The sequence below is a fragment of the Hemitrygon akajei genome, chromosome 5, assembly GCF_048418815.1.
Source record: "Hemitrygon akajei chromosome 5, sHemAka1.3, whole genome shotgun sequence".
Lineage (NCBI taxonomy): Eukaryota > Metazoa > Chordata > Chondrichthyes > Myliobatiformes > Dasyatidae > Hemitrygon > Hemitrygon akajei.
Window position 1 is genome coordinate 114,255,357 of NC_133128.1, and position 15,402 is coordinate 114,270,758.

General features: G+C 46.8%; 1 protein-coding gene across 11 annotated transcripts in view; it reads left to right on the forward strand.

The window, feature by feature from the left end:
• Positions 1 to 6,099: 6,099 nt before the first annotated feature.
• tmem198ab (transmembrane protein 198ab) overlaps positions 6,100 to 15,402 on the forward strand; it is a 103,909-nt gene continuing 94,606 nt past the window's right edge. For 7 of the 11 annotated variants that reach the window (XM_073046207.1, XM_073046209.1, XM_073046206.1 and 4 more), the window contains exon 1: positions 6,467 to 6,645. The gene's annotated coding sequence lies outside the window, so the exon portion shown is untranslated. Of the gene's footprint in view, positions 6,392 to 6,466; positions 6,646 to 15,402 lie in introns of those variants that run through there. The other 4 variants (XM_073046210.1, XM_073046212.1, XM_073046208.1 and 1 more) reach the window with 1 other exon arrangement.

Consider the following 15,402-nt stretch of genomic DNA (forward strand, 5'->3'; position numbering starts at 1 on the left):
CAAAGCACCAAATGTGTTTTTCCTCTTTAAAAAACTGGGAGTGGCACAGTAGCATAGTGGATAGTGTAACACTTGTTACAGCACCAGTAACCTAGGTTCAATTCCCGTCACATCCTGTAAGGAGTTTGTCTGTTCTCCTATGAACGCATGGATTTCCTCCCACATTCCAAGAACATACAGGCCAGTAACTTATGTGTGTAACTGTCTGGAGGACCAGTTACTGCGCTATATCTGGAAATAAAGTTCAATTTTAAATAATAGAAGGTAATTGGTGAAAACCCCAGAGGTGGGAGCATTGGAGGGGATCTGTTTTTGTACAGTGAAGTGCAATGATCTGGGTTCTTCTGCCCAAAAGAATGGCAGATAGAATCAGTAAGTTGTTTTTTTTTTACTGTGTTATGCACTGAGGGATGGAGTAAACTTTACCTTGCATTACTATATCATAAACACAAGAGGTTCTGCAGATACTGAAAATCCAGAGTAGCACACATAAAATACTGGAGGAACTCAGCAGGTCAGGCGGCATCTGGGAAGAAGAATAAACAGCCAGTGCTTAGGGTCGAGACTCTTCACTTCATTGCACTGAGGTAGTAGGAGGGAAAACAATAAGAGAATGTAGAATAAAGTGATACACACAGAGGAAGTGCAAGGCAGGAAGACAATAAGGTGCAAGGCTTTTACGAGGTAGATGGTGAGGCTGAGTCCATCTTATTGTGCTAGGGGACAATTCAATAGTCTTATAACAGCAGGGTTAAAGCTGTCCTTGAGCCTGGTGGAATGGTGATCAGACATACAGTACGTGCGTACATATAGTACATAGAACAGTACAGCACAGTACGGGCCCTTTGACCCACGGTATTGTGCCAATGGTTTTAATCTACTCTAAGATCAATCTAAACCTTCTCTCCCACATACCCCACGTTTTTCTTTCAGCTATGTGCCTATTTAAGAGTTTCTTAAATGCCCCACAGGAACTCTGTCTGCTTCAAACACCACCACTGGCAACGCATTCCACACCCTCATCATTCTCTGTATAAAACCAACCTCTGATCTCCTCCCTTTACTTTCCTCCAATCACCTTAAAATGATGTCCGGTGCTCCTGGTGTGGCCTCCTGTATATCGGTGAGACCTGATGTAGATTGGGAGACCACTTCATCGAGCACCTATGCTCTGTCTGCCAGAAAAAGCGGGATCTCCCAGTGGCCACCCATTTTAATTCCACTTCCCATTCCTGTTCCAATATGTCAATCCCATGGTCTCCTATACTGTTGTGATGAGACCACACTTAGGTTGGATGAATAACACCTTATGTTCCAACTGGGTAGCTTCCAACCTAATGGCAGGAACACCAATTTCTTGCACTTTCAATAATAGACCCCCCCCTTCACTATTTCCTATCCCCTTTTCCCTCTCTCACCTTGTCTCCTTACCTGCCCATCACCTCCCTCTGGTGCTCCTCCCCCCTTTTCTTTCTTCCATGGCCTTCTGTCCTCTCCTGTTAGATTCCCCCTTCTCCAGCTTCTTTCATCAATCAATTTCCCAGCTCTTTACTTCACCCCTCCCCTTCCTGGTTTCTCAGATCACCTCCCTCCCCTCCTCCCACCTTCTAACTCCTACTCCTCATCTTTTTTTCTCCTGTCCTGATGAAGGATCTCAGCCCGAAATGTCAACTGTACTCTTTTCCATAGATGCTGCTTGGCCAGCTGAGTTCCTCCAGCATTGTGTGTGTGTTGCTTGGATTGTTAGCATCTGCAGATTTTCTCTTGTTTGTGTTAAGACAGATGGAGATAGGTTCTAAATGGGTCTGGGGGTGAACTGGTTACTGAGGGTAGACGGACACAGCCATGGGCTTGTGGAGTAGTGAGTCAGGGCTCGAGGGATCGAGATATCTAACGCCGATCCTGGTCCGTGTATGCTTATGCTTACGAATGAACAAATTCAGTATCTGCAATGCTCCCCAGAGATGGCCAGTCTGCAGACTTTGGTCCTTATTCGGTCTAAGATCCAAGGGATTTCACTAAAAGCTATATGAGCATTGTCAATGATGTCAGCAATGAGTTTTACACATCCAAAACCAGCCTTGTGTCCTGCTATGAAACTCCCCATGGCCCACTAACCCCGAGATGAGATGGCTTTCAGCTACATAAAATTCTGGCTTGTTTACGAGCCTTTTTAAGGAATTGGAATTGCTTTATTATTGTCACATGTACTCACATAGAGTGAAAAGCCTGTCTTGCCTACTGTTCATACAGATCCAATCATTACACGATGTACTGAGGTAGAACAAGGTAAAACAGTGACAATGCAGAATAAAGTGGAACAGCTACAGGGGAAGTGAAATGGGGGTGAACAATAAGATCATAACAAAGTAGACTGTGAGATCAAGAGTCCATCTTACTGTACAAGAGATCCACTCAGGAGTCTGAAAACCATGGGGTAGAAGCTGCCCTTGAGCCCGGTGCTATGTGCTTTCAGGCTTTTGTATCTCCTGCCCAGTCAGAAAGGGGAGAAGAGACAATGGCTGGGGTGGGTGAATGTTTGATGATGCTGATCAGCCAGTGAGAGGTGTAGACAGAGTCCATGGAGGGGAGGCTGGTTTCCGTGATGTGTCCACAACTCTCTGCAGTATTTCGTGGTCATATTTCATTCCACTGTGTCTGCTGATCGACTGTCTCCAGTCCCAGTCTACATGCGTGTTTATTTATCCACAGGATGTGGGTTACTGACTATGCCAGCCCAAAGAGGGCTGATAAGGATCAGAGAGCCAAACACTAAATAGACCAGAGACAGGCCCTTCAGGTCAACTCATCCATGCCAACCAAGTTGCCTTCCTGAGCTAGTGCCACCATCTGTCCCATTTCCCTCTAGACCTTTCCTGTCCACGTACGTGCATTCACAGAGCAACTGCAGCTCAGGAGGAGACCATGACAATAAACGCCACCTGAAACGGACGAGGTAACTGGATGCCTTAGAGCAGACAGGGTTGAGTGAAGCCACAAGAGACCGCAAAATGCTGGAATCCAAAGCAAAAACAAGGGAAGTGCTGGAGGAACTCAACAGGTCAGGCAGCATCTGCGGAGGGAAATGGACAGTCAACATTGTGGGTCAAAACCGCTCGGCTATTTCAGAGTTCAGAATTGGATTTATTATCATGTAATGTGTCATTTTGTGGCAGCAGTACAGTGTAATACAGGTGTAACATTACTATCGGTTACAAAATGAATGCGTAGTGTGAAAAAAACAAATAATGACGTTGTGTCATTGAACATGGACTGTTCAAGAATCTGACGGTGGAGGGGAAGAAGCTGTTCCTAAATCCTTGCATGTGAATCCTCCGCAATGGTAGTAATGAAAAGAGAGCAAGTCACAGATGGTGAGGGTCCTTAACGATGGTTGCTGCCTTCTTGAGGTGTCAGTTCGAGAACTGAACAGTTGAAGGGAAATAGCACGACTTGAACCTGGGATGTGTGGGACTTCAGGCTTGTGTACCTCCTACCCGATGGGAGCTCTGAGAAGTCAAGGATCCTCGATGATAGCTGCTGCCGTCTTGAGTCAGCAGCTCCTGTCGATGTGGTGGAGAGGGCTGTGCCCCTGATGGACATGAAAACTCTTAATCCTCCATCTGCCACGCTCCAAAGGAACTAAATTGTCCCTTCCTCCTCTACCCCAAGGGAGAGATTAATAAATCAAATTTATTTTACAGCAATCAATATTTTCATGATGAGAATATAAATTTATTCCACCATTAATCCATGGCTTGGTTTTAAATTCCCCATCTGCCCGCTGGTATTTTTGAACCCACATCTCCCAGTTTGGTAACTAGTGTGGTTTCAGTTCAGGAGCATTGGTTCAGGACCACCTATGGTCTTCCCCCAAGCCACCAGGCTGATCAACATCTCCACCAATTAACCCATCACTACACCTAGCATCACTTTAAGTAGATACAATCACTCTATGTCTAGAATTGTTACTTGTCCATTGTGTTTTAAAGGTCTTATTTTTAGACTGTTTTTTTTGCTTTTATTGTGTTCTTTGTGCTTATTGTCTTTTTTAAGCTGAATCATATTCAGAGTAACAATCATTCTGATCCCCTTTGCACCTGGGTCTTGAAGAACGGCAATAAGCAATCTTGTACTATGAATCTTGAATGAACCTGATGAATTGGGGCTGCAGGCACACTCGGCTGAGTGACCTGTTCTGGCTTCTGTTCCTTAGGCTCTCAAGTGGAGAGGAGCTGTAGTCTGGGGCTTGATTGGAGGAGTCACCTGAGAAATGAGAGCGGTCAGTTGCCTGGATGACCGGACTCAAGAACAGATTCTCCCCCATTGCTATCAAACTTCTGAAGCAGTCGCCTCATTCACATTCCCTTCACAATGATTGTTGCCACCTTCTCCGATCCTTAATGTTACCTCTTCCGTAATTGTCACTTCAGCATTTTCTAGCACTTTATTTCAGGTTGCCGTACAAATAAAAGATAAAGAGTAGCTTCATCTGTGGGACCACCTCTCCTGTACCTCCTTTCTGGTGGCAGCAGCCAGAAGAGAACATGGCTTGGATGATGGGGGTTCTTGGTGTTGGCTGCTACAGTCTTGTGGCAGAGCTCCTTGTAGATATACCCAATGGTGGGGAGCCCATCACAGGCAAAGCCCTCCCCACCACTCAGCACATCTACAAAGCAGCATCCATCATCAAGGACCCCACCTTCCTGGCCATGCTCTCCAAGAAGGAGGTACAGGAGCCTTAGGTCCTACACTACCAGGTTCATGAATAGTTACTACCCTTTAGCCATCAGGCTCCTGAACCAGACTCTGAACTGATTCCACAACCTACAGACTCACTTTCAAGGACTCTACAACTCATGTTCTCAGAAGTATTTAATTACTTTTTTTAATCTGCACCTTGTTTGCTTGTCGGTCTTTGCTGTGAGCAGTTTTTCGCGGAGTCTATTGCATTTTCTGTTTTATTGAGAATGCCTGTAAGAAAATGAATCTCAAAGGAGTATCTGGTGACAGAGACGCACTTTGACAATGCATTTACATTGAACTTCTCACATGTGCATTGAAACGTACGGTGAAATGCATTGTTTGCATCAACAGCCAACACATTCTGAGGATGTGCCAGGGGGGGTGGGACCCGACCTGCGCTTCTCTGGAACGTAGGAGGAGACCCGAGCTCCTGGAGGAAACCTATGAAGTCAGCGGGGAGAACATACAAACTCCTTACAGACAGCATTGGGAATTGAACCCTGATCATGGTGCTGTCGTCGTTCTGCTGAACGTGGTGGACGTGCTATGTTGGCGCTGGAAAGTGTGGCAACATTTGCAGGCTGCCCCCAGCGCATCGTTCGGTTGTGTTGGTTGTTGGCGCAATCTCACTGCATGCTTCGAAGTAGGACGTGACCAATAAGTAAAGCAGAATCAGAAGTAGGTTTCGCGTCAGTGACATGCATCGTGAAATTTGTTGTTTTGCGGCAGCAGTACGCTGCTATACATACTAGAAAATATATATAAATTAAAATAGTAGTGCAAAAAGGGAGCAAAATAACAGTGAGGTCGTGTTGATGGACTGTTCAGAAATCTGATGGCAGAGGGGAAGAAGCTGTCTCTGAATCACCCAGTGTGTGTCTTCAGGCTCCTGTTCCTCCTTCCTGATGGTGGCAATGGGAAGAGGGCATGTCCTGGGCGGTGGGGGGGGGGGGGGGGGGTGGTCCTTAAATGAATCTGAAAGCAAATCTGTTTCAGTTCTGTGTGACTGTAGGACAGTTTGAGTTCTGTGGGCCGAAGATTGAAGATTCTACATTGTTTAATCTCATTTCCAGTGCGCAGCGTAAAGGAGAACGAAACAATTGTTAATCCGAATTCGGTGCAGAATTGAAAAAGGACACTAAGATAAAGAACATGAGCAATTAAAAACAAACAGAATAAATATAAATACATAAGATAGTTCAAATACATCGATGCATGTTGATTGGTTCTGTAGATGGGGATCTGGCGTGTAAACAGAGCGGCACGATAATGGTTAATGACTTGTGTCTCCCGGTGTGTCTGTTGTGGAGCGATCCATTTAAAGAGAGAGAAAAAGAAAGAGAGGTTCATTGGATTGCATAACGCGCAGGGCGGCAAACTGTGAAATAATAGGCCCCGTTTTCTCTGCTAGTGAAGGGTTCCCGGTCCTCTTCACCCCACCTTCCTCCCTGGAAGCCCCTTTCCAAAGGCGTGGGAAGAAGCAGAGGGTATCTGAGGGGTTAAGATTAGGATGGGGCTGCCCCTCTCCGCCTGCCGGCTAGTTGGTAGGCTCTGTCAGTGAGGTAATGTCCCAACACTTAGCAGAGCCGGGAGGCGGGGGTGTTTATTGTGGTTGCTGCCATGGAGGTTCGGAGCTGAGGTGGAGGTGAGCCCTGAAGGGAGGGGGGGTAGGGTGGGAGGGACAGTCGGGAGGGCTTGTACCCAGCTGGCGCTGGGGGGTGGGGGGCTGCTAGAGTCCGTGTGAGAGAGACCAGGGTCCGGGTGGGCTAGGGATACAGGAACTCTCCGCGTCGGGAGGCTCGGAACAACTTGCCCCCCTGGATGGAAGCAAAACAATAGAGACGGCTAAAGACTCCGCGACCCAGAGGCGACGGGGACGGTCCGCTCGCTGAACCCGAGGTGGGTACCCTTCCTTCTGCCTTCAAAGCAATACACGGGGGGGGGGGGGGTGCGATGTCTTTCTTTGAATGGGAGGTTAGGGGCTCGGCTGTCTGTTTCTGTTCTGGGGGTGTTGGTCGAAATGACTCCCTCCCACGCTTCCCCGGGTCCCGTTGTGCCGGCGAGGGGTGGGATGTGGGTCCGGCTGTGATTCGGGACGGTTCGGTATCCTTTGTCTACAGCCGGTGTTGTGAAAGGAGGGGGGGTGGGAGTGAGTGAGGGAGGCGAGTGCGGGGGTGCAGAGGGAGGAAGGGAGGGTGGCTGGGGATGGGGAATTCTCCAGTGAAGTCTGCAACGGGGTGGGGGGGGGGTGGTGAAAGGTGGGGATCAGTGAGGAGGCGGGAGGTACAGACAAAGAGGACTATGGGGGGAGAGGCAGATTCCCCTCTAACCCTAGGGGCCGAGCACGCCACGGCTGTCAGCTCTGCTGGGATGTGTATTGAGCAACGCCACCCTGCTCAGAGAGAGGGGGCAAGAGGGAGAGGCGTAGGGAAGAGAGAAAATGGGGTGGTGGGGGAGAGAGGAGGTATGGGAGGACAGAACTGCGAGATGGGGATAGTGAGGAGGAAGCGGTGTAGGAGATGGGGATGGGGTGGGGGATTCAGGGAGGGAGAGGTATAGGAGAGGAGGGTAGGGAAGAGAGAATGAGAAAGTAAAGGGTTGAAAGAGGGAGGGAAGGGAGAGCAGGAGGAAGTTAGGTGAGAGACAGGAATGAGGGGGATGTTGGAGAGGCTGAGGAGAGGGAGTCAGACGGCGAGAAAGGAAAGGAAATGAAGAAGATGGGCAATTGTGGAAGGAGGGAAAGAGAATAAGGGAGGGTAGAAGGGGATGGAGAGAGAAGCATAAGAAGAATGGATGAAGGGGAGCATTGCAGAGGGGTATCGAGGAGAGGGGATGAGACTGAAGGGAGATTAAAATAATCATGAAGCTGAAAGTGTGGGAGAGAGATTAAAACAACAGGAAAGATATTGGAAAGAATATGTGTGGGAGAGAAGGGTTTAAAACAATAAGGGTATTTGAGATGGGGATTGGGAGGAGGAGAGAGAGGGGAATACCCTGTCATTCTTTGGTGCCGAGCTGTTTGTTGTCACTACTCTGTCTGTCATTTGGATGTGTTATTCCCTGGCGTTACGTGACTGAGGCTGGGTTCGAACACTCTCCAGCCCACGACCTTCTCCTGTGAACCGCGTGAGGTGCTCCCTCTCGCCCAACGGTACCTGTCTCTGTCTCTGGGCATTGGACTGTTGGGAGGGCATCACTGATGCTCCCGGAGGAAAACAGACAGACTGCTGGAGGAACTCAGGCAGCATCTATGGAAATGGGGGGAAAAAACAGCTGATGTTCCAGGTTGAAACTCTTCGTCAGGACGAAAAAGGCGGGGGGAAGGAGATGGGGAGGGGGGAAGGAGTACAAGCTGGAAGGTGATAGGTGAAGTCAGGTGGGCGGGGGGGGATAAAGAAAGAATCTCGGAGATGATCAGTGGGGAAGTTAAAGGGCTGAGAAAAAACTGATTTTCCTGGTTTTGGTCTGGTTCCTTGTCTCCAGGATGGTTGGGAGGTGGTGTTGGACTGAGAGATTTGGACATTCTGCGTGGAAAGCAGAGTGACTGGTTCAGCCTGTCGTCCTTGGCTTATTATTGTCACGTCAAAAGGCACATGAAGAAACTCGTCCTGCATACGGTCTCACCGCTGCCTGGAAGGAGTGTGCACATTCTCCCTGTGACTGCATGGGTTTCCTCCGGGTGCTCCGGTTTCCTCCCACAGTCCAAAGACGTACTGGTTGGTAGGTTAATTGGTCACTGTAATTTGTCGCATGATGAGGCTAAGATTAAATTGGGGGGTTGTTAAGCAGTAGGGCTCGAAGGGCCAGAATACCTACTCCATGCTGTATGTCAAAAAAATAGATATACACTCAGTGGCCACTTTGTTAAACGCCTCCTGTACCCAATCAAGAGGGCACTGAGTGTATGCCCGTGGTCCTCTGCTGCTGTAGCCCATCCACTTCAAGGTTCAACATGTTGTGTGTTTACAGATGCTCTTCTGCAAACCACTGTTGTAACACGTGGTTATTTGAGTCACTGTTGCCTCCCTGCCAGCTTGAACCAGTCTGGTTATTCTCCTCTGATATCCCTCACGAACAAGGCGTTTCACCCACAGAAATGCCACTCACTGGATTTTTTTTTTGTTTTTCCTCACCATTCTCTGTGAACTCTAGAGATTGTTGCATGTGAAAATCCCAGGAAATCAACAGTTTCTGGGATACTCAAATCACCTCAACTGGCACCAACAGTCATTTCACGGTCAAAGTCACTTGGATCACATTTCTTCTCCATTCTGCTGTTTGGTCTGAACGACATCTGAACTTCATGTCAGCATGCTTGTACCCATTGAGTTGCTGCCACATGGTTGGCTGATTGTATATTCAAATTATCTAGCGGGTGCGCTGAGTCTAGATCAATTCATTTCCATGTACAAGAACAATCAGTGACAGTGCATGGAAAATGCAGTGCAGGCGTGCGTCACTCCTTAAGAAAGCGAGGGAGGCAAAAGAAGAAAGTGGAAGACAATAAGCCTGACGTCAGTGGTTGGTGAGAATCTATTAAGGATGAAATTTTGGAGTACTTGGCGGTACATTATAACATAGCATGAAGTCAGCCTGTTTTCCTCGTGGGAGAATCTTGCCGGATAAATGTATTGGATTTCTTTGAGGAAGTAACAAAGGAAAGTCAGTGGATGCTTTTTTACTTGGACTTTCAGAAGGCCTTTGACCAGGTGCCACACTTGAGGCTGCTTGACAAGGTGAGACCTTGTAGTTCCTGTACCACCTCCTTAATAGTAGCATTGAGAAGAGGGCATGTCCTGGATGGTGAGATTTCTTAATGGTGAATGCTGCCACCTTGAAATCCTGTGCATTGGAGACTCCATACCAGGTGCATTAATCGGTTAGAATGTTGTACTTCTGTGGAAATTTGTAGATAGTCCTTGGTGACATAGCAAATCTTCTCAAACACCTAATAGAGCTGCTGGCATACTGCCTTTGTGAGTATGATTGAACTTTTTTTTTGTTCTAAGTGTGGCAGAGAGGTGTGGACTTCTGTGTCATCGTGAGGTACAACATAGAGTATGGGGAGAGAAGGCCACAGAACCAATGCCCAAAGGTGCTGTTTTTTTCTGTTAGTGGTGGCTGTGGGGGTTGCACTCTGGGCTGTGAGTCAGAAGGTTACACGTTCATGTCTGATTTCGGAGGGCTAAGTGTAGAATGGAGGTTGGCGTACTCTGTTCTGTCTCTTCCCACTAGATTTTAAAGGGATTTTTAAAGGTTAGCTTTATTTGTCACATGTACATTGAAACTCAGTGAAATGCATTGTTTGTGTTAATCACTAGCATTGTGCAAGGATGTGCTGGGGTTAGCCCGCGAGTGTCGCAACACTTTTGATACCTATGTAGTATATCTATAACTTATTAACCCTAACCTGTACGTCTTTGGAATGTGGGAGGAAACTGAAGCCCCCAGAGGAATCCTGCACAGTCAAGGGGAGAATCTACGAACTCCTTACAGACAGTGGCGGGAATTGAACTCAGTCTTGCAGTTGGTGCTGTGAGAGGTTAGGCTGACTGCAACACCACCGTACCTTCACCTTCAGCTGACCAAGCCTTTATCTCCGCTCTGGATGTCAACCTGTCGGCCCTGATACACTAAATCGAAACCTACAGGGAAATGTGTTGTTTGTGTCAAATCAGATCAGCGAGGATTGTGCTGGGGGAAGCCCACAAGTGCCAGCATGCTTCTTGCATTCCCACAATTTACTGACCCTAGCCTGTACGTCTTTGGAACGTCGGAGGAAGCACGCGCGGTCGCGGGGAGAACGTACAAACTCCTCACAGACAGCGGCTTGAATTAAAGCCCGATCTTAAAATTATGTTGGTTATTTTCCTGAAGCAGGATGAAGGGTTGAACTACTTCTCTTCAATCGTTCAGTTCCTGGACCAACCGGCACCATCCTGATCACTTACAGTCAGCAGCATTGCACTGACATGAGCTTTATTTATTTTCCTAATTCTGTTTTTTTCTTGTAAAGATTGTGTAAAGTTTATGTTTAATATATGTGAATGCTGCAAATCTGATGCTATGTGCCTGTGATGCTGCTGCAAATAATTTTTTTTTCATTGCGCCTGTAGATACATGGACTTGAGCATCTGACAGTAAACTCCGCTTTGACTTTGATTGCGAGCCCCGTGCTGTGGCATTACATTACCATGTAGCTTGAACTGCTGGGCTTGATGTAAACCATACTGTTTTTAGATTAAGTCACTGCAGCAAGGTTTGCAAAAGAATCACTGGAAACACTCAACAGGTCGGACAGTGTCTGTAGGGACAGAGGGAAACAGTTAAGGTCTTGGGTCAAATTTTGCAAAACCACACTTGTCAGACATGCTGAGTGTTTCCAACATTTTCTGCTTTGGTTTTAGACTTCTGGCAACTGTTTCATTTTTTTTTGGCTTTTTGTTTCTCAGTCTGCTATTCCCTTGTGGATATAACTGTTTCTACTATTGCAGGAGTTTCCAGTTCAATATTTCTGCAGTGTTCTTGATGATACACAGCTCAGTACAAAGCTCTTGACTAGCCATGGATATCAGTAGGAAGGAAGGCAAATGTAATGTTTGCATGCATTTCAAGAGGGACAGCTGATACGAGCAAGGATGTAAAGCTGAGGTATTGGTCCGCCACACTTGTAATACTGTGAGCAGCTCTGGGCTTAATATGCTGACATTGGAGAGGGTCCAGAGGAGGTTCACAAGAATTATTCCAGGAATGAAAGAGTTAATGCTTGCCAGTTCTGAGCCTGTACCTACTGGTGTTTAAAGGAAGGAGAGAGATTTTGTTGAAACATAACAAATATTGAAAGACATAGAGTGGATGTCAGAATCAGCTTTAGTATCATCAGCATACGTCATGAAATTTGTTGTTTTGTGGCACCAGTAATACATAATCAGAACTATCACAGAGAGGGGAAAATTACTGAGGTATGATTCATGGTTTCATCGTCCATTCAGAAATCTGATGGTAGAGGGAAGAAGCAGTTCCTGAAATGTTGAATATGTGTCTTCAGGTTCCAGTACCACCACCTTGGTGGTAACAATGAGAAGATCTTCGTCTGGTCAGGGAGAGTGAGGAGGTGATAGAGAGGTGCTATAGGCAGGTAGTCACTCCGGGGCCTGGGGAGACAGGTAAGTGGGTAATAGTCAGGAGAGGGAGGATAGGTAGGTGACAGAGAAGGGACGCGCTCAGACTGATGGTTTGAGATGTGTCTATTTTAACGCAAGGAGTATTATGAACAAAGTGGATGAGCTTAGAGCGTGGATCAGCACTTGCAGCTATGACATTGTGGACATTACAAAGGCTTGGATGGTGCTGGAGAGTGATGGCTACTGGGAGTGCCAGGATTTAGATGTTTCAGGAAGGCCAGGGAGGGAGGCAATAGAGTTGGGAGCGTGGCACTGTTGATCAGAGATAGTGTCACGGCTGCAGAAAAGGAGGAGGACATGGAGGGATTGTCTACGGAGTCTCTGTGGGTGGAAGTTATGAACAGGAAGGAGTCAATAACTCTACTGGATGCTTTTTATAGACCACCCAATAGTAACAGGGACATCGAGGAGCAGATAGGGAGACAGATTCTGGAAAGGTGTAATAATAACAGGGTTGTTGTGGTGGGAGATTTTAATTTCCCAAATATTGATTGGCATATCCCTAGGGTGAGGGGTTTAGATGGGGTGGAGTTTGTTAGGTGTGTTCAGAAAGGTTTCTTGACACAATTTGTAGATAAGCCTACAAGAGGAGAGGCTGTACTTGATCTGGTATTGGGAAATAATCCTGGTCAGGTGTCAGATCTCTCAGTGGGAGAGCATTTTGGTGATAGTGATCATAATTCTATCTCCTTTACCATAGCATTGGAGAGGAATAGGAACAGACAAGTTAGGAAAGTGTTTAATTGGAGTAAGGGGAAATTTGAGACTATCAGGCAGGAACTTGGAAGCATAAGTTGGAAACAGATGTTCTCGGGGAAATGTACGGAACAAATGTGGCAAATGTTCAGGTGATATTTTTGCGTGGGGTTCTGCGTAGTTACATTCCAATCAGACGGAAAGCATGGTAGGGTACAGGAACCGTGGTGTACAAAGGCTGTTATAAATCTAGTGAAGAACAAAAGAAGAGCTTATGAAAATTTCAAAAAGCTAGGTAATGATAGAGATCTAGAAGCTTATAAGGCTAACAGGAAGGAGCTTAAGAATGAAATTAGGACAGCCAGAAGGGGCCATGAGAAGGCATTGGCGGACAAGGTGAAGAAAAACCCCAAGGCACTCTACAAGTGTGTGAAGAACAAGAACATGAGAGAATAGGACCAATCAAGTGTGACAGTGGAAAAGTGTGTATGGAACCGGAGGAGATAGCAGAGGTACTTAATGAATACTTTACTTCAGTATTCACTGCAGAAAAGGATCTTGGCGGTTGTAGGAATGACTTGCAGCAGACTGAAAAGCTTGAGCATATAGACATTAAGAAAGAGGATGTGCTGGAGCTTTTGGAAAGCATCAAGTTGGATAAGTTGCTGGGACTGGATGGGATGTACCCCAGGCTGCTGTGGGAAGCGAGGGAGGAGATTGCCGAGCCTCTGGCGATTATCTTTGCATCATCAATGAGGATGGGAGAGGTTCTGGAGGATTGGAGGGTTGTGGGTGTTGTTCCCTTATTCAAGAAAGGGAGTAGAGATAGCCCAGGAAATTATAGACCAGTGAGTCTTACCTCAGTCTTACGAGCCTGATTGAATTTTTTGAGGATGTGACTAAACACATTGATGAAGGTAGAGCAGTAGATGTAGTGTATATGGATTTCAGCAAGGCATTTGACAAGGTACCCCATGCAAGGCTTATTGAGAAAGTAAGGAGGCATGGGATCCAAAGGGACATTGCTTTGTGGATCCAGAACTGGCTTGCCCACAGAAGGCAAAGAGTGGTTGTAGATGGGTCATATTCTTCATGGAAGTCGGTGACCAGTGGTGTGCCTCAGGGATCTGTTCTGGAACCCCTCCTCTTCATGATTTTTGTAAATGACCTGGATGAGGAAGTGGAGGGATGGGTTAGTAAATTTTCTGATGACACAAAGGTTGGGAGTGTTGTGGATAGTGTGGAGGGCTGTCAGCGGTTACAGCGGGACATTGATAGGATGCAAAACTGGGCTGAGAAGTGGCAGATGGAGTTCAACCCAGATAAGTTTGAGGTGGTTCATTTTGGTAGGTCAAGCATGATGACAGAATACAGCATTAATGGTAAGTCTCTTGGCAATGTGGAGGATCAGAGGGATCTTGGTGTCTGAGTCCATAGGACACTCAAAGCAGCTGCGCAGGTTGACTCTGTGGTTAAAAAGGCACACGGTGCATTGGCCTTCATCAATCGTAGGATTGAGTTTCAGAGCCGAGAGGTAATGTTGCAACAATATAGGACCCTGGTCAGACCCCACTTGGAGTACTGCGCTCAATTCTGGTCGCCTCACTACAGGAAGGACGTGGAAACCATAGAAAGGGTGCAGAGGAGATTTGCCTGGATTGGGGAGCATGCCTTATGAAAACAGGTTGAGTGAGCTCAGCCTTTTCACCTTGGAGTGACGGAAGATGAGAGGTGACCTGATAGAGGTGTATAAGATGATGAGAGGCATTGATCGTTTGGATAGTCAGAGGCTTTTTCCCGGGGCTGAAATGGCTAGCACGAGAAGGTATAGTTTTAAGGTGCTTGGAAGTAGGTACAGATGAGATGTCAGGGGTAAGTTTTTTACCGAGAGAGTGGTGAGTGTGTGGAATGGGCTGCCAGCGGCAGAAGTGGAGGCAGAAATGATAGTCTTTTAAGAGACTCCTGGATCAGGTAAGTGGAGCTTAGAAAAATAGAGGGCTATGGGTAAGACTAGGTAATTTCTGTGGTAAGGACATGTACGGCACAGCTTTGTGGGCCGAAGGGCCTGTATTGTGCTGTAAGTTTTCTATGTTTCTAAGAGGGCATGACCTGGATGAATTGGGCTCCTTATGGACGCTGCCTTTTTGAGGCATTGCCTTTTGAAGGTGTCCTTGATGCTGGGGAGGCTAGTGCCCGTGATGGAGCTACAACATTCTGCAACTTTTTCCAATCCTGTGCAGTGGCCTCTGCATGGCAGACAGTGATGCAAACAATTAGAATGCTCTTGGCTGTGCAATTGTAGAAATTTGCTGGTGTCTTGGTGACGTAACAATTCTCCCCAAATTCCATTAAATATCGCCACTGTCGTGCTTTCTTTGTAACTGCATCAGTATGTTGGGCCCAGTATAGATCCTCGGAGATGTTGACATCCAGGAACCATACCTTCTTTGTCCCCACTACTGGTGCTGCAGTCTTTAGTCTCTGACTAATCACTGGGAGTAGAAGTATTGTTGTACTTGGAGAGGGTGTTTCCTATATTGGGAGAGTTGAGAACCAGAGGGGACACCCTCAGAATACAAGGACATCCCTTTAGAACAGAGATGGGGAGGAATTTCTTCAGCCAGAGGGTGGTGAATCTGTGCAATTCATTGAGATACTTTTTGTGAGGGTTGGGTGGATATTTAAGGTTGAGAGAGGGGAGATAGTTGGACTTTCTTTGCTGAAGTATGGGTGTCAAACATAGAAGGGCAGAGATCTAAGGGGAGCAGAAGGAGGT